This window comes from Nyctereutes procyonoides, unplaced genomic scaffold (genome assembly GCF_905146905.1).
Source record: "Nyctereutes procyonoides isolate TBG_1078 unplaced genomic scaffold, NYPRO_anot_genome, whole genome shotgun sequence".
In the NCBI taxonomy this organism is placed as follows: Eukaryota; Metazoa; Chordata; class Mammalia; order Carnivora; family Canidae; genus Nyctereutes; species Nyctereutes procyonoides.
Window position 1 is genome coordinate 5,187,712 of NW_026575137.1, and position 21,614 is coordinate 5,209,325.

A 21,614-nucleotide genomic window follows, 5' to 3' on the forward strand; every position below is an offset into this window, starting at 1 on the left:
TAAACCCCCACATATATATGGTTACTTCATTTTCAACAAGAGAGCTAAGAATATATAATGGGGAAAGTGCAGTCCTTTCAATAAATGGTGCTGGGAAAACTGGATATTCACATGCAAAAGAATGAAATTGGACCACTATCCTACACCATACACAAAAATCAACACAAAAGATTGAAGACTTAAGTATAAGAACTGAAACCATAAAATCTGCGGAAGAAAACAAAGGAGGTAAGCTCCTTGGTATCATTTAATGATTTTTTTTTTTTTTTTTTGGATTTGATATCCAAAGCAAAGGCAACAAAAGAGAAAACAAATGAGTGGAATTATATCAAACTAAAAAAATTATGCACATTAAAGGAAACCAGAAGTTAAATGAAAAGACAACCTATGGGATGGGAAAAATATTCACAAAACACATATAAGGTAAGAGTTTAATACTCAAAATATACATGGAATTCATATACCTCAATAGCATAAAAACACTCTAATTAAAAATGGGTAAAGGACGTGAACAGACTTTTTTTTTTCACAGAAAACATAGAAATGGTCAATAAGTACATGAAAAGGTGTTTAACATCACTAATAATTAGGGAAATGGAAATAAAAACCATCATGAGATAATCACCTAACCTCTGTTTAGATATCTATTTATCAGTAAGGCGAGAGATAACAAATACTACTGAGACTGTACACAAAAGAGAACTCTTGTACAACACTGTTGGTGAGAAGGTAAACTTAAGCATAGCTACTATGAAAAACAGTATGGAGGTTCCTCATGAAATTAAAAATAAAATTATCATACGATCCAGCAATCCCAATTCTGGGTATATATCCAAAGGAAATAAAATTTTTATCTCAAAAAAGATATCTGTACTGCTATGTTTATTGTAGCCTTATTCACAATAGTCAAGGTACGGAAACAACCTGAGTATCCACTGATGAATGAATAAAGAAAATGTAGTATACAGACACAAACACGCACGCACGCACATACACACACACACAAGAGTATTATTCGGCCTTAAAAAAGAAGGAAATAGGCAGATCCTGTGCTGGAGGAGACGCATGCAGCTAACATTGTCTTCTTCGCGCGACTCTTATAGCCAGTTGTCTTGGGGCACAATGGCAACTCATTTCTAGATATAACAAGTGGTTTATAAAAACATTTGGCCTGCAACTCAATAAGTTACCAAATGATAAATATTAAATTAGAATGTAAAGTATATCCCTATAAATATGACATTGAAATTAAAATCTAGATAACTTTATAATTTCCTCACTCTTCTTTTTTTAACCAATCTGCCATTACACTGAAATGAATGGCTGATGGGCGTTAAGGAGGGTCCCCTTTTTTTTTTTATAAATTTATTTTTTATTGGTGTTCAATTTGCCAACATATAGAATAACATCCAGTGCTCATCCCATCAAGTGCCCACCTCAGTGCCCATCACCCAGTCACCCCCAACACCCGCCCACCTCCCTTTCTACCACCCCCCTTGTTTGTTTCCCAGAGTTAGGAGTCTCTCATGTTCTGTCTCCCTTTCTGATATTTCCCACTCATTTTTTTTCCTTTCCCTTTTATTCCCTTTCACTATTTTCTATATTCCCCAAATGAATACAATGGCAACTCTTAAGGAAAAACTGATTGCACCAGTTGCAGAAGAAGAGGCAGCAATCCCAAACAGTAAGATCCCTGTAGTGAGTGTTGGACAAGTTGGTATGGCATGTGCCATCAGCATTCTGGGAAAGTCTCTGGCTGATGAACTTGCCCTTGTAGATGTTTTAGAAGATAAACTCAAAGGAGAAATGATGGATCTACAGCATGGGAAGTTATTTCTTCAGACACCCAAAATTGTGGCAGATAAAGATTACTCTGTGACTGCCAATTCTAAGAGTGTGGTGGTGACTGCAGGAGTCCGCCAGTAGGAGGGAGAGAGCCGCCTCAAACTGGTGCAAAGGAATGTTAATGTCTTCAAATTCATTATTCCTCAGATAGTCAAGTACAGTCCTGATTGTATCATAATTGTGGTTTCCAACCCAGTGGATATCATCACATATGTTACTTGGAAACTAAGTGGACTACCCAAGCACCGTGTGATTGGAAGTGGGTGTAATCTGGATTCTGCTAGATTTCGCTCTCTTATGGCTGAAAACCTTGGCATTCATCCCAGCAGCTGCCATGGATGGATTTTGGGAGAACATGGCGACTCAAGTGTGGCTGTGTGGAGTGGAGTGAATGTGGCAGGTGTTTCTCATCAGGAACTGAATCCAGAAATGGGAACAGGCAATGACAGTGAAAATTGGAAGGAAGTGCATAAGATGGTGGTTGAAAGTGCCTATGAAGTCATCAAGCTAAAAGGATATACCAACTGGGCTATTGGATTAAGTGTGGCTGATCTCATTGAATCCATGTTGAAAAATCTCTCCAGGATTCATCCAGTGTCAACAATGGTGAAGGGCATTTATGGTCTTGAGAACGAAGTCTTCCGGAGTCTTCCGTGTACCCTGAATGCTCGGGGCCTAACCAGTGTGATCAACCAGAAGCTGAAGGATGATGAGGTTGCCCAGCTCAAGAAAAGTCCAGATACCTTGTGGGACATCCAGAAAGACGTAAAAAGATCTGTGACTTCTGGCTTCTAGACTGTAGAAATTTAAAACCATGATGTGCTTAACTGTGAGCCTTTTTCATCCATATACATGGATCACTGTTGCTTTCATCTTCCTAAATATGTGAATCTGGGCTCACAGAATCAAAGCCAATGCCTGGTTTAATGCTTGCAATATGAGCCTTGAATAAATAAAATTAACTATTGTAGGGTGCTTCTTTAAAAAAAAGGAAATATTAATATTTGGGACAACATGAATACAACTGGAGGGCATTATGCTAAGTGAAATAACCTAAACAAAGATAAATACGCATGGTAATCATTTGTATGTAGAATCTTAAAAAAAATTCACATTCATAGAAAAAGAGTAGAACAGTGGTTGCCAGGGGTTGCAGGTAGGGGAAATTGGGAGATGTTGGTAAAAGGGTACAAACTTTCAGTTATAAAATGAATAAGGGCTTTGGTTCTTTTTTTTTTATAAGATTTATTTATTTTACTTTTATTTTACTTATTTATTCATGATAGACATAGAAAGAGAGGGAGAGACACAGGCAGAGGGAGAAGCAGGGAAGGGCTTTGGTTCTAATGTATAACATGGTGACTGTAGTTCATAATACTCTACTGTATAATTGAAATATACTAGGAGAGTAGAATTATAAGTATTCTCACATATAATAAAGTAAAAATGTGATGTGATGGTTACATTATTATTTCAGTCGTGGGAATATTTTTGCAATGTACATGTGTATCAAATCATCACATTGTACATTTTAAATATAATTTGTCAGTTACAACTCAATAAAGCTGAAAAGATAAATGAAATATTAGGAAAAACACAGTATCTTTTTAAGCCACAGGGTAAAATATGTAATATTTTAGACTTGGAAAGAAAATAAAAAAGAGGCTATGGAACCAACTCATCTCATGCTCTTGAAATAAAGATAATAAAACATATTTTCCCCACTTAATGGTGACGGAAATAGAACACACAATTGTAGGTAGTTGTATTTAAAGATGAAAAAAATTAGATTTATCACTTTGTTTCTTTTTTACTTTTGTTTCCTGCCACTGGTACCTTGAAATTAGTAGTAAAAATTCTAGACAAAGATTTTGAAATCAACTGTCAAATGGTTAGGCATCTACCCTGCCTTATCAACAATATACTTTCTGGGTATTTCTAGACAAAGATTAGAGTGCAAGAGGGCATATTTTAAGCCAAATGATACTTTGCAATAAAGCTGTGTGGACATAGAAATACAAAGAACTGTGCCCTAGCAGAAGACTCAAAACCAAGCTGTCATAAATTGTAGGGGGGACGGTACCACAGAAATGCACTGTTACCAAGTTATCCATATAACTTCCACTCAGACAGGGTGAACTCCCAATCCGAATGCCACGTGCATACCAAAACTGATGGGTTGAGTCCATTCTAAAGTAAAAACAGTACTCTGAAACTGTAAATATAGAAGAACACTATCATACGCAATACCAGTCACAGTAATAAAGGCCTTGGAAAGTCAATTTAAATACTATGACTCTGAATAAAGGGGAAGGGAGAACAAAATGAGTGGGAAATATCAGAAAGGGAGACAGAACATGAGAGACTCCTAACTCTGGGAAACGAACTAGGGGTGGTGGAAGGGGAGGTGGGCGGGGGGTAGGGGTGACTGGGTGATGGGCACTGAGGGGGGCACTTGATGGGATGGGCACTGGGTGTTATTCCATATGTTGGCAAATTGAACACCAATAAAAATAAATTTATTAAAAATAAATACTATGACTAAATATTTTGATCTTTAGCCTTTTTCAGGTTAGCAAGCAGGCAGTAGTTAATCATCACATCCCCACATCAGTGAAAAAAATGAGCTAGAGTGTTATTTCTTAACATATATTATCCAATTGTTCTTTTGCCCCACCCCCATCCCCCGCCCCAATGGCCCTCAGTTGACTAGGTAAGTCAGTTGGTTGGAAAGTGACAGTAAACCTATACACATCTTTAACATATCTGAAAGCAAATACCCTCAGAAGCCAAAGTTCACTATACTTGCAAACACACTTTTCTGGATCTTGCATTTTTTTCAAGAATGTGAGTGCTCAGTCCTTTCAACAAGCTCTTGTCCTCCTTGCAGCCTCCACTTCAGGTGTAAAGAATGGTTCCCCCAAATGGGAGTCACAGTTGTCAAGTTTTACAGCGACAAGATAAACATATTCCTAAGGTCATCTGGTCATCTTGCTCTATGAAACTTGGCTCCTGTCTTCTCGCTTCAGTCTGGAAGATGCCCAGACACATGCTAACAGGATCTACAAGACGACCAAACCTGGTCCTGGCGTTGACAAAGATGACGCCACCGCTGATGATTGCAGTACTGCCACAAGCGAAGAGACACCACCCCTTGAAGGCAATGGTGACACGTCAGGCACGGAAGAGGTTGTCTATGTGCTGCCCCAAGAATTACTTGTACACATAACCAATATTTTATCTTCATTCCCTCTGATGATTATTTTCAAGGATATTTTAATTTTTGTTAACATTTAAGACATCTGTATGGCATGACAATAACTACTTATGGGGACGATAAGATTTCTATTTCGGAGTGTGACACCATGACATGTAGGAACTAAAGCCCAGCTAGTTTTATCTTTCCTAGTTCATGCTGGCTTCTTTTAACAGGACAAGATAACATGTATTGTAAGGTGTATGTAACCTAACCTGTGGGGTCTAAAGTGTTTAGCCAACAAGCAGATTCCTTAGTAAGACCAAATTATTTTTGTCACTGAAGTGTTCTGAGCTATGCCTTGATGTTTAAAAGAAAAATATTGGTTAGAACAACTTTCACCTTTTAGGATCTACTTTTTAAAATCTCCCATCCCTCATAGTTACCAACTGCATGTGTCAGAACTAGTATGTTAAACTGAACCAACCTGATGGAACTATGTATAGAGCTTATTTTCCAAAGAAAAGCATCGTTTAGGGTAGCAAAATTCTAAGCCTACGTAGGCATTGTTGTAAAGCTGCTGAAGAAGTAACTCAGCAAATTCTGTGAGTGGAAATGTAGTGAGTGCTCAAGTCCCACTCTGCTTTAAAAGGTTGTAACAAACACAAACGAATTAAAAAATGTATATTACTGAAGTCCTATGTTTTTGGATAAGATGCCATTAGAAATCATTCTGTTTGGCCCGATGTAGGAAATCAGAAGATGTATTTTGCTCATACTTCCACCTGCTGCAGCCGCAGGAAAGCGAGATGCAAGGATTCATCAGTGTTGATGTGCGAGGCAAAGCCCAACACCTGGTTCTCTCTTCACAGCATCCAAGGCTCCATTAGTAATTTTGGATGACGGCAGCCCTGGCTGGCCATTCTGGAAACTAAAGATACTTAATTCCTGTCACATAGGTCTTCCTAATTTTAGTTCTAGTCAGCATGATTTCACTAGGGAAATGCAGCAGCAGAATCTGGAGACACATAGTAAAAGCTACCAAAGCTGTATTTAGGGCAAGAGTCCTCAGATTTATCATGGCGTTGCATTTAATACTTGCTTTCTGCTGATGTCAGTAAGTTTTTTACGTTAATAGTTGGAAGAAGGCCCAAGCCTTTCCTGAGCTCAGAACTGTTTAGTAAGCAGAGATCTTTTGTGCTGCATGTTAATATAATGTATGACACCACTGTTTCATTTGGGCAACTGCTCAAAAGGGATGAATAATGAACTGCTTTCTAGGTAATAGTCCTCGGGTTGCCTGTTGAAGATAATGTAAAGCTCAGGTTGCTAGAGTTTACTCTTACAGCCATTCATTTGAGCCAAAGTATTAACCAAGAGGGAAGTACAAAGCAAAAGACAGCTGCAATTTAGTATTTTACAATGGGAAATCAATCACCAGTATTGTTTTTTTATTAAAGGTAAAAGTAATGAAAGTTTTTTTTTTTTAATTTACCCAGTAAAGAAAAATCCTAATAAAGAACCTTTAGAATTAAGTTGATGATGTTTCCTTTGCTCAAGGCAAGAGCTGATTGCCACTCTAAGCATAAATGATTCCTTGGCCTCAAGTCAGCACTGTCTTCTATCAAATTACAAGTTCATAAAGGCAAACTTGTAAGCAGACTCACTATTCTGATCTGTAGAGCATGTCTGTCTTAACTCTCTCCAAAAAAAAACTCATACATTGGAAAACAAAGAAAAAGTGTAAGATACTGCTGTTATTTTGTGAGTTTACAGAAGTATGTCATATGTCTTACAGGATCTTAAATGGGACTGAGAAAGGTTTATGGACCCGAATACAAAAGCCACATCAAACTCTGGGGGCGAGGCTCTTGAAAACTACTTGCCGAAGAGTACTTTAAGGCTGAATGGTAAAACCAGGTCCAATTTCCCTTGTGGCATATCATTCCTTTCCTTTATCATAAATATCCTGGTTATTCTAATGTTTGTTTTTAGCTAACATGTATTGAACACTTTTTAATGTACCAAGCCCTGTTGAAAGTACTTTATACTCATTAATTGATCCCAACCACAGCCTTATGCTGCTACACATTCTGATATGAGAAATCCAATACACAGAGAGGTTACATAACCTGTCAAGAGTCACCCAGCTGGTAAAAGTGAGTCCCAGGGTTTGAACACAAGCAGTGTTGCTCAGAGTCTTGGCTCTTAACTGTTCTAACATTTCTCTTCACTTTCATGACTTTCATAGACATGAGCAAAATTATGTGCCAGGAAGGTTTTGAACATATTTGTGCTATTACTCAATTATTATCCCTCCTAGTCTCGGTAGATATTACTTAGATGTCTCACCAATACCCAGGGATTTATGCTCTTAACGCTGTCAATAAACCTCAGGCCAAACATATGTCCTCGGCTCAAATGAAATATCTCTATGCTCCTTCCTTCCACACCAATACACCCTGGAATGTGCAGTTTAAGACTCAGACTGATTTAATTTCACTTTGCTTTTCTTCTCTGAGCTTTTAATACAAAATCTTTATTCTTTCTCTGCCATATGTTTTACATGACCTTTTCCCTTTCAACCCTGCAGTTTTCTGTTTTGCTAATTATGCCTAACAGGTGTGATTCTCAATATAGCACAAGTATTAGAATAGAAATCCTTCTGGTTCAGTGTATGTATATACCTGTGTTCTCACATCACAGTTTGGACCACACAAGGTCCTCCTTGCTTGGGAACCGGTAACTACACAAGCTATGCCTCACTAAGAAAAGTCTAAGGATAGTGTAGATAGATGACCTTAGGAGTCCCTAATATATCAGACCCCGAGTTTGGCAGGAGTATGGGAGCACTCTCTGACAAGGCACAGAAATCAACAGTCACACTATTTTGACAGCTGAGCTCGCCTCTCCCAGGCCGACTCTGTATAAGGAAAAGAGAAATACTTTACCACTGGAACTGCCTCAAAGAAAGAAAGCACAGCTGGAACACTGTATTTCCCTGGACAGATTACAAGAGGAATTACAGAAGATCACATTGGCATAGGATGGAGAAAGCTAAAGGAGTCTCAGCCACATCCACCAAAATGATTAGGTTTTAAGGACTCAACAAGACTAGGGAAAAACATTTTTTTTTTATTAGATAAGCAACTGTAGAGTTCTGATTTGTTTAGTGTACTCTGACGATGGCATACTTTACAGGTTTTCTGTGATGGGGGGGCACTCTTTCTAGGGGATAAACTAAATTCTGGTTAAAAATAGACTGCATTGAAATGTTAATGAAACATCATAGAGCTAACAGGAGAGACAAAATTCAATCCACTTCTTCTAAGTAGAAAATAGACCACAGTGGCTAAACAGTTAACCTAAAATTACCTATTTTATAGGGTGTTAATTATCTAGCATAAGAGCAAATCGGTGATTTAAAACTATATTTTGAGTAATATCAAAAATATATTAGTTAAATCTTATTTGAAAGATGGCCTATCTTGCACATGTAAACCTCCTTGACAACATTAATCCATTATTTCAAGTCAGTGTGATAATCAGTGTCTGCATATAACTCAGGTGGAAAAATTGTAAAGATTTCATGGCATGGGTTACTTTATGCTTCTATGCTCTGTTTTCTCTGTTCTACAAGTTCTCTGCTTTTAGCAGTACATATAATACAAAGGATCTCAAAGTCAGATGGCATTTTAAAAGATCTTTTGATAAGCACTGTATGTAAAGCAAACTATTCCCATTCTGACTAAAATAGTGCTATATTTGCTTTGCCAAAATTTTGAGTAATCAGAGGGTAAGGTGGCCATTTTCAGTAAGAATATATTTATATTTAATGGTACATTTCATTTGCTTCATGGGCATTAAATTATCCAGTTGGAAGGTATGACTGCAAAACATCACATTCTATAACACAAGTAAGTTTTTCTGTGCAAACCATGCATTACAAAAAACATTACGGAGTGTTCCAATGACCTATTTTAATCAACTACCTATGTGAAGTGTTCCTTCTTAATTTCAGTGTAATGGCAGATTGGTTAAAAAAAAGAAGAGTGAGAAAATTATAAAGTTATCTAGATTTTAATTTCAATGTCATATTTATAGGGATATACTTTACATTCTAATTTAATATTTATCATTTGGGTGATTTATTGAGTTGCAGGCCAAATGCTTTTATAAACCACTTGTTACATCTAGAAAATGGAATCCATCAAATAATTTGGTCATATCCAATTCAGTAACATACATCTATACACATCTTGTACAGCAAACCTAAGGAATAGAGTGTATGAATGCCTCTGTTGTGACAGGTGAAATGATGAGCACAGTGGCCAATTTGGTCACCTTAAAGACTGCAACTATCTCACATCAACTATTAAAATGGTTGAAAAGAAAATTTCAGTTTAGTGGCATATCATCTGTACATCAAAACAGTTCTTTTAATATCTACTGAATGATAAATACCACTCATCCCTGTTTCACCTGAATTTATACTAGCATGCCTATGGAAATGCTTGAGGGAACCAGAATAGTATCCGTTAAAGAGCTGGTAATGTGCTCCAGAATTAAAGGGGGAGAAAAGAATATGCAAGGGGCTGGGAGGATTTAATCCTATTGTTGTTTAAGGAAAATAATATATCAGGACACATACCATACTATTTAATTAGAGTAAGCGATCTATCTCTTCCAGTGATTACCTAAATCCAGCAAATTCAACTATTTGAACATAGTTCTAAAATAAGAAATATGCCATTGTTTCCCAAAAGTAAAAAAATAAATTTCACAAAATTGGACACTGGGTTTCATTCGTCAAATTAAGCCTCAGTCTGCATGTATTTACTCTTTTTTTATATAACTCTAGATAAAATGGGTATCCTTTTATTTAAACTGTTACAGAATAAAACAGAGAATCAGGCAGAGCAATTCTTTTTTTAAGATTTATCTATCTACTTATATATTTGAGAGAGGGAGAGACAGAGTAAGCATGGGGGGTTGGTGGAGGGTCAAGGGAGAGGGAGAGAAAGTCCTAAGCAGACTCTGAGCTGAGCATGGAACCCAACGAGGGCTCAATCTCATGACCCTGAGATCATGACCTCAGCTGAAACCAAGAGTGGGACTCTCAACAGACTGTGCCACCATGCACCCCAGGAAGAGTAGTTCTTCTGAATGCTACAGGAAATAATAACAACCAATTAATAAAGAATAGAACTATTAAACAGTTCCAAGAACTACAAGACATAGCAAAGCAATACTATGATTATCTTAAGTCTTCATAAGTGTTTAAAATATACTCAGAAGGCAGTGTTTAATACAATAGGAAAATTTTAAATAATGTTTAAAGAGAGTCTCAACAAAATTCAATTGGAGGGGCACCTGGGTGGCTCAATCAGTTATGTGTTGGACTCTTGATTTCAGCTCAGGTCATGATCTTAGGGTCCTGAGATATAGCCCGGTACCTGGCTGGCAGTCTGCTTCTCTCTCTCTCTCTCTCTCTCTCCCTCTCTCTCTTCTGCTCTCTCTCTGCCCCTCCTCCCACACCCTCACGCTCTCTTTAAAATAAATAAATAAATAAATAAATCTGTAAATAGATTATATTGGAGGGACAGCTAAGTGGCTCAGTGGTTGAGCATCTGCCTTTAGCTCAGGGCATGGTCTGGGGGTCCTGGGATCAGGTCTTGCATTGGGGTTCCCTGTGGGGAACCAGCTTCCTGTCTCTGCTTCTCTTTCTGTGTCTCTCACGAATAAATAAATAAAATCTTTTAAAAAATTATATTAGAATATTTCAAGTATAAATATTACACAGAAATATTTCCTACTATAAAGCACTTTTAATCTTGTCATTTTTAGACTTTCACAACACTTTAAATAATGCAAATTGTTACCATTATATTAGTTTTCAGAAACAGATGATTAAGTACCCTGAGGGTATAAAGAAGTGCCAGTCATCAGGGAAACACATGATACATAAGAGTCTGCCTTTGTGTAGCACTGGCTGTTTCTGCACATTCTCTGCCACTGTTCACAGGGCAAGGCTAACAGACTAGAGAACTCAACATTGTGCTTCCCAACAAGAACATCTTCCCTCCAATCCAGGAGATGGTGCATAAAAGGAGAGATTGAAATCAAAGGTGGGAAAACCCTGGGGCCCCTTCAGATGCAGCAGTCCAGAGAAGAGGCAAGTCCTGAGTCATGGATAGAGGATAGGTTCTGGGTATATTGGTTGTCCCTTCTCCCCAAATTGCTCTGGACAGATCATTAATCACTTCATTACCATTCCCAGCTGCAGTAATAATGGCAGAGAAGCACATGATGGATTATGTGTGCCCTGCTGTCCCCAAGCATTTCCTCCCACTACCATTTCTTACAATGCTTAGGACTCTGAGGTTCTCAAATGAGGCTGCACATTGACTTTATCAAGGCAGCTCTGAAAAACACTGAAGCTTGGGTCCCCTACCAGACCATCTAAATCAGAATTAGAGGAGAGGGAGAGACTCAGCAGGCATGGATATTTTAAAAATCTCTCTAGATTATAACGCTCACTATGCTGAGGTGCCACCCTCACCCATCCACACACACAACTCCCAAAGACTGAAAGATACAAGCTGAGGCTGGGGTTTCATTACTGATCATCTCTGGAGGTTTCACCCACCTATACTACAGTCTTTGTAAAAAATAGACCTCGTATAGAACTATCTGTACCACACAATGTAGAATTAATGAATCCAGGCAGGACAAATATTTAAAATAAGTTCATACAATAAGGATAAGAGAAAAATTTGAATATTTTAACAGGTATAAGAAGATATAACAAAAAAAAAAACCCACAACTGGAGATATCAGGTGCACAAAATGTAATTGTATAAATAATAAACTCAACATATTGATAAAAGAGTAGAATGGTTCAGGGTGAAGAATGAACTAGTGATTATTGATTAAGGAGTGTTTCCACAGAACATCAGGAAGGAATAAATAGAAAATGTAAAGAAAAAGTTCAGAGATATGGAAGACAGAGGCAGGTAGGAAAAAAGCTAAGGTCTCAATCAAAGGTAGAGGTTCTCACAGGTGCCCCTCTGCCTCTTTACTGGAGAATTTCTTTTCCCTTAATCCTCCTGGATTAAGTCTCATGGCTTCCAAGGCTTCCAGTATTTCCATTTCAAATTTCCAAGGACAGTAATTTCTCACATATATGCTCACCACAATACACACAGAAGGACTTGCCTAGTGTAATGTGCTAGCATGGAGATTTCTGAATTGAGTACAGAAAAAAGGAACTGCTGCCCAGGCAGAGATTGATGAAAATAATTTTGTCCCTGGAGCTGTGCTGGACATAATTAAAAAATTAACTTTTAGTGTGTTTCCCTATCACAATACTGTGAATATTACTATGGCCAATTTCCAGGACTTAAAAGAGTATTTTTCAAAAAGATTTTATTTATTTATTTGAGAGAGAGAGAGCATGCGTGTGCAAGAGAGAGCACGAACAGGGTGAGGGAGAAGCAGACTCCCTGCTCAGCAGGAAGCCTGATGTGAGACTCGATCCTGGGACTCCGGGATCATGACCTGAGCCGAAGGTAGATGCTTAACCAACTGAGCCAACCCAGGCACCCCTGAAAAAAGTATTTTCATCCAATTAAATTTGAAATCCCACTTGTTATGATTTGGGGGTAAATCTCATATTTGATCTGTTTAAAAAAAAAGAAAAAAAAAGCCTCACAACTATCAGCAACACAACTCTTTAAATAAGCTAGCTGGGATGGATCAAAGTTTAGAGATCTGTGGCAAAGCATGCACCCAGCAATCCAGATATCCTAGAGACAATAGTGGACACCAGAGGGCAAAAGCAGATAAAACCGTAAGATATAGAAGAGTCCAAAGTCCACAACATCATTTGAAATGCCTGGGGTGGAGAAGTGTCAATATAAAGAGGGTCAACCTGATGGGAACTAAGGTTGACTTAAGTAAAAGGCCAAATTTGGAAGTCAGAAAGTCAAGAATGGACATAATAGGCCCTGGCCAGAAAAAAGGCACTTATGTGAGCAACTGCCAAGGACCCAAACAGTTGTCATTTGCCTTTAGGTCCAGCAGAGGTCTGATGAATGGGTAAAGTGAAGCAGAGTCAAGAGGGAAAAAGGAAGTAAGGAAAAGAGAGAGAGAGAGAGAGAGAGAGAGAGAGAGAGAAAGAGGGAAGGAAGGAAGGAAGGAAGGAAGGAAGGAAGGAAGGAAGGAAGGAAGGAAGGAAGGAAGGAAGGAAAGGGAAAGGTCAACAGGGACTGTTTACCTTGAATGGATTCAGGAATAGGAGGTATATTCTACTGTCTACACCTGAGAACGTCCTTCCCCCTGGCCAGACACGTGCTTCTCTGGAGTATCATTCCCTTTTCCTCCACCACCTCCTCCAGGAAGTGACTTTCAGAGGGACGCAAGAACCTCCGTTACAGAATCCTACACCATAGAGTCAGGCTGCTAGGGGAGAGAGAGGTTGGCATAAAGATGGAATTGTGTCTCTGTCCGACAAAGTATGTTTCTAATACTCTAAAGCAACAGCTCAGCTAGGAAGCAGATTTTAAGACTCTGTTTTTCAACAAGCACTAAAGTGCTTAACTAAATTAAATATAGTGTTCCTATAATATTTTACTTCTTTTGTTTTGACGCTATTTGCACACATTAAGTCTAGATATATAAGCAAACATTCATCTTTGTAACCATCTTACCTACTTTCCCACCAGCTGCTTCTATTTCCCCATTCAAACTAGCCTCTAGCCATTGAGAACAACAATCCTATTCCTAAATTATCTCATGTCTTAATATCTTGGTTAAGCATATATTTTCAGTGGCCAAAAAGCTCCACTGCTACCTCGCAAATTTCTATTGCATTTTTATGATCCAACGTCAGAAATTATCAGTGCTTCAAAGCTCCCTAACAAGAAACTGTGCAAAGCTCTGTATAGAGCTCAACTATACAGAACATATCACACAAGAGTACTTTTTTTTTTCTTTAAACAGCCTGGGCATGGGTATCGTGTCTTTCTTAGTTTTCAGTTCAAGCACCTGATACAATGCCAGCATAGGGAAGACACTCTAAATAATTCTACTATTTAGTGCTAATATTAAGAAGATTAAAAAGTTCCAAACTTTTCATTTCCTTAAATAAAGAGCCATCAAAGTTTAAAGGTGACACTGCTACTATTAATTTCATTTTGCAACCACTTAATCAAACACGAACAATTTTATTTTTCCTTGGGAAAGCCCAAAGGGAGCTCAACTATTAAATCAGATTGTTTTGTAGAGTAATGACCAAATCATCAGCAATAACCAACTTAATATAAAATATGCAAAAAAGATAATTGGTAAATGATGAAAATATTTTATCTCCTAAAATTCACATTAAACATGTTTAAGAGTGTCATTAAGAGGTCCCTGAAATTTATCAAAGCAGCCCCAGTGTCTGTAATTCTTTGATGTACGTTTATACCCCCTTAGTGTTTATGATGCTCTCTGATAGTTGCAGTTTTCCTATGGCGCATTGTCCTAGCCCTTTTTCCACACACGCTGTTTCTAGCTCCTGGTGCTCATTATCTTAATGGACAATTACAGCTCTCCAACTGATTTCTCAATCACTACAGTTAATAGGAAGATTTTCATTATAGCCTACACTTTCAGCTCGTGAATAGCAAATGCATTTTACTTATTTCCCCCCTTGAACTAATTTCCCAGCTTCATTAAAAACAAACCATACTCTATCCGTCAAACATAAAGAATGAAGAAATAAAATTACAACACCTGATATCAAGATCTAGATAAAAATAAAAGTGAACAGCATTTTAATAAGAAAATTTCAGGGGGGAAAAAGTGTTTTTCTGCTTCTTAACAAGAGAAAAAAAATAAAACGTAGCAAAATTTTACAGTTGCAGGAATTTAAGTCACATGTCATGAATGGTCTCATTCATTTGGGGAATATAAAATATAGTGAAAGGGAATAAAGGGGAAAGAAGAAAAAATAAGTGGGATATATCAGAAAGGGAGACAGAACATGAAGACTCCTAACTCTGGGAAATGAACTAGGGGTGGTGGAAGGGGAGGAGGGCGGGGGGTGGGGGTGAATGGGTGACGGGCACTGAGGGGGGCACTTGACGGGATGAGCGCTGGGTGTTATTCTGTATGTTGGCAAATTGAACACCAATAAAAAATAAATTTATTTAAAAAAAAATTCTGTCTTCCAGAATTTTAAATTCTATCCCCCAAACACTTTTAAGTGAATAAAAATTAAATGCACTTAAAATTATCTGAACACCTCGGGCCAGTATAATTGATTATACAGTTGTAATATTAATTTCCTTCAGTGGTGTATGTACTTCTAGCTTGAGAAATCTAGTAATTTTTAATACTTATTTTCTAGTAGGGACTCAGTCTCCACGGCGGTGTGGGGAGACCCGAGCATGCAGGCCCAAGGAATGGAGGGGGGACACCGCTGGGGGGACAGGAAGGGGGCTGATGGGAGAGGCACTGAGGAGGAGACCCGGGGACCCTGAGGGGGAGACGCTGAGGGGGAGATGCTGAGGGGGAGACATGGGGGACCTAAGTGGGAGACACTGAGGGGGAGACATGAGGGGACCTAAGGGGGAAACGCTGAGGTAAAATAAGAGCAAAACATTTTAAAATTTCTTTCTCAAAAAGACAAGGTGAAGTAGCCATCATGTAAACCAGAGGTCAGTGTCAAACATAAATTCCAGTGACAGATTCTCTTCACTGAGCACCTACCATGTACTGGTCACTTCACAAACATCATCTTTACTATGTGCAGTACCTTCTTTCCAAAGAACACAGTACTGCAGGGGAAAAGAGTAATTTTACAGTACACAACCCTGCAAAATACCACCTCAGCCAAATGATCAAGACAGACATCAACAGTGATAAGTCACCTTGACAGGATGTACTCTTAACACAATGTAATGAACATGGTAGTACTTTTCCACTGTGGTCTTCCTCTTAACACTCATAACCTCAGTCTAATCATGAGAAAAACATTAAGCAAATACCAATTAAGGGACATTCTACAAAAATATCTCATACTCCCCATAAGTGTCATCAAAAACAAGGAAATTCTGAGAAACTGTCATTGTAAGCAGAGAAGTGCTAAGGAGACAGGGCAATTAAATGTAATGTGGTATCAAGGATAAGACCTTGGAAGAAAACTTGGATGACATATACAGGAAGCAAATCTGAGTATTACATGGACTATAGTTAATCATAGTGTATATCAATCTTGGACCATTAATTGTGTATGGCCAATGTACCATACTCACGTAAGATGTTAATAATGGGGGACATATATTCAGCAGAATATGGGATTTATCTGCATTATCAACTTTTCTATAACTCTAAATTTATTTTAAAATAAAAATGTTATTAGAAAAAAATAATTCAGGGGATCCCTGGGTAGCTGGGCAGTTTGGCCCAGGGCATGGTCCCGGAGTCCCGGGATTGAGTCCCATGTCGGGCTCCCTGCATGGGGCCTGCCTCTCCCTCTGCCTGTGTCTCTGCCCCTCTCTCTGTGTCTCTCATGAATAAATAAATAAAATCTTAAAAAAAAAAGAAAAAAGAATCCAAGCACACATCATGCTTGTGCATGCACACACACAAACGTCCTAAGTTATAGTTAGAAAACAGAGCTTTTCTAAGATCAGTGATCTGTCTAGATCATCAATAGAAGCTGAATGTGAACCAAGAGTAGATTTTCAAATGTAACAGTGAAGCTTTCCTCTAAAATAACTGCATTTCTATTTAAACCGCATTCATTGTAAATAAAGACTTGATACATCCAGAGGATAATAAGAGATCCTTACTTGCCAATAGATGAGCAAGAAGAGAAGGGTTAGTTGTAATTTTTAATATATGTGCATCAAACACAGAATACTCTTACTCTCATACACATGGATGATGGGTTGTTGAGCAAGAGTCTAATTTTGCCATAGTAAGGCATACAGCTTGGGCAGTTTCGTTTTGTTTTATTTTAATGGTGTAATTTAGATCCCAATTTCTGCAGTGATGACTTTAGGGAACTTTTCTGCAGATACTAAGTTTCATTTTCTCCTATTGTATCTTTTCATTTATCCAAAGGTCATTCTTATCTCTCCTCTTGGTTGAACCTCAAGGTTGTCCCAGCTTATCTTTGTAATGTCTCTGCACCTGGTGTCCCTGATCTTATTAAAACAGCTCATCTCCTGTTTTCATCTTGTGATTTTTCTAGGCACTGTTTTTAACCCATTCATTCTCCCTTCATCAATTCTATGTTGTATAGTTGAATATCTTCTAAGCCAAGTTACGTTACAATCAGTAATGTTCTAAATACTTAAAAAATAAGGGAAAATGCTTCTACATTATTCATTAAAGACAGGACCTCTCTTTTTCTCTAAAATAATAAATAAATCTTAAAAAAAAGGACAGGACCTAACAAAGTTTTATTTGTATAAAAAAAAAACAATTTTACTAATTTAAAATTAGCCTGTATCTAAACAAGAATCAATCTTTTCAGTTAGATAAATGGGCTCATGTTTTTTTCTTTCCCAAATGAAAAACTGAATGGCCAAAAGGATTTTCCATAACAAACTCCAATGTTGAATGACCTAAATATGTGAACATGTAACCTAATGCTTTGTTTTCTCTTTTAAATAAAACCTCATCTGAGGTAGGATTTTGACCTCTTTCTCACCCTAGGAAGGAGAATCCTAAGACATTTAAAATACAATACACTTGTTCCTAAATCTACCCCCAACTTTTCTATACCCACAGTCACAATTCGAAATATTAGCCACTAAACCAGCATAACCACACAGCAATGAGAGCTGTCAAAATATACTACTGTTATACTACTGAAGACCCGAGGTACCCAGCAGCAAGCTTTGCCTTCATGACTCCTCTCTGCCAACTCAGTGACCTACATGTCCATCCAATATGGCAATTGCTCCACGGACAAGAGGTCAACATCTGGAGAAACAGTTTCAGGAGACTCTGGAGTAAAGATCTGGAAGCAGAGCACAGAGGGTCAGTCCAAAGCACCAGCGTAAAAAGGTCTTGATGGAAAGGAAAGTTCTGGGCACTGCTAGTACTTGGGAAGGTTGGGAGCAAAGGGACATTTCCAGGTATATCAAGCCAGGCACTGACCCAGTGGGATTAGTTTCTTTGATTTCTGAGTTTTGTGTTCCCAACCCTACCTTTTATCTTTCCACTTATGTCAAGGAAAAACCAGAGCTGGACAGTAGTCAAAGTAGGGAAAAAAAACAGATTTTATTCAGGACTATTTTCCATTAAAACATAATTTTTCTCTCTGCATTCACTCACATTTCTATCAAAGAGAATAAAGTAAGATTAATTTGTTTGCAAAATAAGTCTATTCTCTTTAAACTTGGCCTGATTATTTATATAAATGCAGCAAGAATGTCTTTTGAGTTTGCTTTATTGGAACTTTTCATAATCAGTCTCAGATTGGACTATTAAAAGCCTCTCAAGGCTAGGAATCCAAGCAAAGGAGTCACCATCAGGCCTTGTCTGAAATACCTATATATTTGAGTGAATTCCTTTCTTCTTGAGGTCCTCAAAATATCCTGAGGTTCCTGGACCTGCCAGGAAGCGACCTTCCTTACTAATCTATAAAGCTGGAAACTCTGCAAACAAGATACTGAGCAGTTTTTTTTATTGACTCCATAAAGTCAACCATAGTTCCTTAAAGCTGTCTGGTCACATTCAATTATATACACATCTTTCTCAAATATGATATTTCAGTCAAGGTCTTGGTATCATAACTAATGGTCCCAATTGTGTCCTGTTATAAGAACAGATTCTTACTGAACTTATGCAAATAACTATGTTTCCATGAAAATAAGAAGAAATGGGTAGGAAATATCAGAAAGGGAGACAGAACATAAAGACTCCTAACTCTGGGAAATGAACTAGGGGTGGTGGAAGGGGAGGAGGGCGAGGGGTGGGGGTGAATGGGTGATGGGCAGGCACTGAGGGGGACACTTGACGGGATGAGCACTGGGTGTTATTCTGTATGTTGGCAAATTGAACACCAATAAAAAATAAATTTATTATTAAAAAAAAAGAAAAGAAGAATATCCAATGAAAGTTTCTAAATTCTGGACGGATCAGATCAGGATTAAAAGATAAATGTTTCAATCCTTTCTACAAAGGCACGATTTACCAAATTGTTTTAAGTTATACATAGCTTAAGCAAAGAGGGAAAAGGTTTCCTTAAATCTGGAAAATAAAAGATTAAAGAACCAGCAATATTTCAAACAAAAACTCATAAAAAACATAATCATCTTTGTCAGTTTATTTAATAGACTTAATTCTTGGTTGGCTTAATCTTGGGATATCAGTTTTATGAATCCAGTTTTTCTATTAGTATTCTGAAAATTCTTGTTCAGTTCAACAGTATTATTTTAATTGTATAAGTAATCTCTACACCCAATACGGGGCTTGAATTTACAACCTCAAGATCAAAAGTCGCATGCTGTACCAATGGAGCAAGCCAGATGCCCCATCAGTTTAGTGGTATGATTTTAAAGTTATCAGAAATCTGTACTTACCAGAGTCATTTGCATGAATTTCCTCTTAGATGAAGCATTTTTGCAAAAGCATCAGAGTAAAACGGATGCGAACGTGACTTCTGTTCCTTACAGAGACAAGCCTCTCACAAACTAAGAAGCCTAGGACTCTAACCCAGCTTCTAGGTTATACTCAGAGTCTTAAGAATCAAAATCCGTCCATACCAGCTTTATTGAATTCACTGAGGCTGAGGAAGGGTATAGGAGTTGGATCCAGCAACAGAACCCCAATCAGTCAATCAGCAACAAAAACAAAAGGTCCAAAGGTAGGTACTTGGGGGCCTGGGTGAGTGGGCAAGGTATCATCCAATGATGAACTGATCCTATCTGAGTCGGATCTGGTACCAGAACTGCCAAAGACAAACCAGAGCCGGACAATAGTTAATGCAATAAAACCAGATTTTATTCAGAACTTAAGTTTGTTTAAGCAAAGAGTCTTTATTCCTTACCCCATCTTTTTGAAATAATTTCCTTTTAAGATAATCCCCCCGGTACTCCATATTCCCCCTGGGTGGGAGCTTGGCATAAGCACCTTTTCATCCACAGACAGAACTTGGAGAAGTGTTTGCTGACTTGCTGAACTCTTTCAGTACAGGAACTTGAACTGAAATGGGAAGACGATCCCAGAAAGCGAGTACCTAAAGGAATCACCTTTTGGTTTAGCCTCAACTTGTCCTATTGCTGTTAACAACCTGAAAAGGACCTACGGGATTCAAGAGCAGAAGAAAACTTAGAGAAGACTGTGATGTGAAGCTGGCAGGTTTCTAATGATGCTTCTATTTTCTTGAATAATGTTAGGCTCTTTAAAGATTGTAGGAGGTTGGCAGTATAGAAAATAGCTAAGTCTAATGTCAAAAATTAAAGAATGTTCAATTCAGCCATAAAAAGGGCCTTTGAAATGGAGCTGATAACCCCTGGGTGCAATTATTTTAACTGTCATTATTTTGGTTTCACTGTCAGAGCGCTGTTTAAAGGGGACACATCAACAGAGCTTTCGTATTAACAAATCTCATACGAAGGTCCTTCCTGACACCAAGCCTGTCTCCAAAGTGACAGAGATGCTAGTGCGCATTTTCCTTCAAATAATGCTCTTTTCAGGAAGGAAGGCAAGAAGCAAGCAAGACAGGAATGATGCAAATGAAATGGCATCTTCCTATTCCTCTTGACTTGGGGCTTTTTCTATGCTCCCACACGGCTGCTGCCCTGAGGTTCCTACACAGAAACAAAGGTTTACTACTGGAAAGAAGTGAAACCGAATCATGCGGTTTCTTTAAAGGTTTGCCAGCAACTGTTGGGAGTCAAATCTATCACTTGGTGATTTAGGGTAATTCTGAAGTGGCACATAGTCCCTAGACTAATCTATCCATGCACTGAAGTAGTTGAGGCGTGCTAGGTTGCAGAAATTGGATTAGTTTCTTCCATTTGGCCACAATCTTAGTTTTCAGAGAAATCCTTGCAAAATCTTTGCCAATGATATTTAATAGCACCAAATATTAGATATTTTCAAAAGACTCATTTATGGTTATTTGAACAGAATTATTATTTTAGAGGTCAACTATTCTAGTTCAAAAGGTCTCATTTTATAGACAATGAAACTGGCCTGCACAGAAGTTAGACAACCTGCCCAGCATTACACAGCTAAGGAGCCGAAGATAGCAACCCAGGTCTTCTGATTTATAAGGCAAGTTCTATTTTCACCACATTCTCCTTCCATCTAGTAAACATTTCTGTGTAGAATTAAAAAAAAAAATTAAAAGGAAGATAAAGCCTCGAAATGTAATTTATTTTCCTCTCTAAATGAAGGAGTCTTAAAGTATCTGTTAATTAATGAGGATCAATCTGATTTTAAAGTACATCCAAAGAATTTGGCCAGTCTTTCCCAAAATTAACAGTGACTGATCCATGGAAAATTCTCCTCCCAGCATATGAATTCCTTTTTGTGCAAACACGTTTATTCAACCAACTGC

General features: G+C 38.0%; 1 protein-coding gene and 1 pseudogene across 1 annotated transcript in view; one reads left to right on the plus strand and one right to left on the minus strand.

Moving 5' to 3' along the window:
- Nucleotides 1-21,614, minus strand: part of MMP16 (matrix metallopeptidase 16) — a 289,269-nt gene that overhangs the window by 204,324 nt on the left and 63,331 nt on the right. The gene's annotated exons all lie outside the window — the stretch shown is intronic.
- On the plus strand, nt 1,621-2,647 carry LOC129495756 (L-lactate dehydrogenase B chain-like; annotated as a pseudogene).